Raw genomic sequence first — 3,102 nt, forward strand, 5'->3', positions numbered from 1 at the left:
TTTTAATTAAGGGAAATTATTAGACTTGCACTTGTTTTGTATGATCTTTTCAACACATGGGAGCTAAATTTTCCTGTGAACCTCACTATACATGTAAGATAAACTCAAGTAATTCCTCATCCATCACTAAGGCATCTGTAAACTCTTTATAAACTTTATCCATAAAAAAATTTACATTTTACTCAATATGCTGGATTCCTTATACAATTCAAGAAAAAGCATTTACCATCCAAAGGAGTTGTTGAGGAAGAGGAAGAGATATATAATATCTAATTTATTAAATTCAATTTTACAAGTATAGGCATTTAGAAGTAACTTATGACATACACAACCAAAAAGTTGCGAACTTAAGCATTCCGCCTAAAAAGGTATTTACAAACAAAAACAAGAAAAGGAGTAGGAAAAAGCGCCTCGATGAAAGGGACTGAAATCCTCCCCTTTTAAAAGGTTATAGGTGACTTATTTCATCTGCCTTCCTAAATTACTAAAAATTGTTATGCTAGAAAATTTTCTAACACAAAAAACAATATCAATAAAAAGTTGGCGTCCTGAAAAAATTTATTTAGTTATAAAGATTTTTTCCCTTTCGGGTGAAAAAATTTCAACCATACATTTTTGAGGTCAAGATAACCTCCCACATGGTTGGCTATAGAAAATTTCAAGTTATCAACCTATGAACTAATTTTGAGACTTTTGGGTCAAAATGTGTGAAGATGGTAAGAAAACTTTAAGAGGAGAAAAATTGGAAATTTTAATCATAGCAAGAATTGATAAGACCAATTTAGGCATAAAATTGTTATCCAAGGAAATTTTGATAGTATATAATTTAAGATAGAGAAAATTGCATTTCCATCTCCTGAATTTTGACCCTTATTCAATGCCATCCCCTGGACTTTTCGAATCACCAAAGACACCCTTTGAAAATTCAAATAATTTCAAATCAGTCCCTGCCGTTAGTCGACACTGTTAAATGAATGAAATTCTGTTAGTTTTTTCACAAAATGCCCAAAACACCCCCAACTATTGTGAGAGGAGAACATTGCCCTCCCTTTCCCATCTTCTTCTAAACCCACACCATTCCTCTCACTCCTCATTCATACGAACAAGGAAGAAGAAGAAAACCTGCAAGTTGACCCCTCACCTCCGGCATGCAATTCTCAGACCATTGCTCCACCGACGTGCGATTCCCTTCTTCTTCTAAACCCACAATCTCTCTCTCACTCCTCACTCATACGAACAATGAAAGCCACAAACCGAGAAGAAGAGAACCTGCAACTTGACCACTCCCTCCGGCGTGTGATTCTCAGATTCACTGTTTATGTACATACATCTAGGGAAAAGCCAGTGCACGTGAGTCAGTAGTTTGTTGATTGAGACATTCGCAGTGACAAGGTTTCATGGGGGAAAATTTCTATGGTCAATGCTGAGAGGTAATAAGATATGCCAAAGGAAATTATATGGCCGGAATCACTGTTAAAGGCGAGGACTGAGGAGAGGACCAGTGGTAGGATATCACCCAGTGTACGCTGGATATCAAAGGAAATTATAGGCTAATTTTTTTCTTCTGTTTCAGTCATACATTTAGAGGGAAGCAAGGTCATTTCAAGTTTTAGGAATGCTGGATACGTTGGAAATTGGAATGCTTTGTTACAACTCACAAAGGAAAGCCAAACATGTCCATTAAATACCTTTTTGGCTTAGAGGAGGTTGAGAGGGTTCTTCTATTTCTATTATATAGTATAAATCTGTAATAGTTATGATCAGTTCGCAGATCATTCATCCTCAATCGTTCTGTTTCATTCTATGAATGAAACTACGAACCCAAATAGTAGTTAAGGTAAATCCAGTTCCAATACTCTAAATCTAAATCTAAAACCATAGATAGGAATGATCAGATATGACCCAAAACAACTAACCAACAGAAGAAGATAACCCAGATTGGGGGCAAAAAAAAATAGAGGCTTACAATAATAAGGAAATTAAAGAGAAATACAAATCCCCATCAAGATTCAAGACTTCTAAGTCCTCTAAGATTAATGGATATGAAATGTGTTAAATCTTAATCCTCACAGTTCACACTTAATGGGGACTCAATTTACTTGATAAACTTCCATTGTTATTACCGAAAGGAAAAAAATTTACAAATTTATACTCTCTTGTGTGTGGGTGAAGAATAGAATTACATCATTCTTATTCCTTCATCAGCAAGCGTAGAACTCGACGAGCTCATCTAAAGACTCCGGTTGTGGCTCTGCGTTCTCCAGCATTCAAAGCATGTGTTCGAACAATACCACTTCGCACCCAACGGTTATTGCGTCCGACTCTTCCAATTTCTTCACAAGTTCACGGAATAGAGGGTGGTCAATGATATCGGACCTGATAAGATACCACCAACGAGTCTTCCCGACGTACACTGGGTGAAATCCTACCGGAACATTTTCGACGTTCACGCATTTGGTCCTTCTTATTCAGGACCATTCAGTAAAGTGAAGGGACTTCGATCACGTTCCTCACATACCCATTTCCCTTCTCCTGAAGTTTTGGTGATTCACATCATCTCTGGTTTTTGAGGAGTTTGTTACCTCAATATTACTTGCGTTTTTTGAGGTTTCACCCCACATCTCTCTCTCTCTCTCTCTCTCTCTCTCTCTCTCTCTCTCTCTCTCTCTCTCTCTCTCTCTCCAGCTCCTTTTCTATTTTTCTGGTTTCTCTTTTGAGGAGGAGTTTGTTTCATAGTGCTGCTTACTCTAGGGGAGAATCGTGTGATTCTCAGATCATCTCCCCATCACACGTCGGAGATGGTCTAAGAATCGCATGCCAAAGGGGAGTGGTCAACTTGCAGGTTTTCTTCTTCTTTCTTGTTTGTATGAGTGAGGAGTGAGAGGGATAGTGTGGGTTTAGAAGAAGAAGGGAAAAAGGGGGGGCAATATTGTCCTCTCACAATAGTTGGGGGTGTTTTGGGCATTTTGTGAAAAAACTAAAAGATTTTCATTCACTTAACACAGTTGGCTAACGGCAATGACTGATTTAGAATTGTTTAAATTTTTAGGGGGTGGCATTGAATAAGGACCAAAGTTCAGGGGTTGGCAATGCAATTTTCTC

The 3,102-nt window shown here is 37.8% G+C and overlaps 1 pseudogene; it reads right to left on the reverse strand.

Moving 5' to 3' along the window:
* Positions 1-2,137: 2,137 nt before the first annotated feature.
* LOC122092895 lies at positions 2,138-2,522 on the reverse strand (annotated as a pseudogene).
* Positions 2,523-3,102: the final 580 nt, after the last annotated feature.

The sequence above is a fragment of the Macadamia integrifolia genome, chromosome 11 (assembly GCF_013358625.1).
Source record: "Macadamia integrifolia cultivar HAES 741 chromosome 11, SCU_Mint_v3, whole genome shotgun sequence".
Lineage (NCBI taxonomy): Eukaryota > Viridiplantae > Streptophyta > Magnoliopsida > Proteales > Proteaceae > Macadamia > Macadamia integrifolia.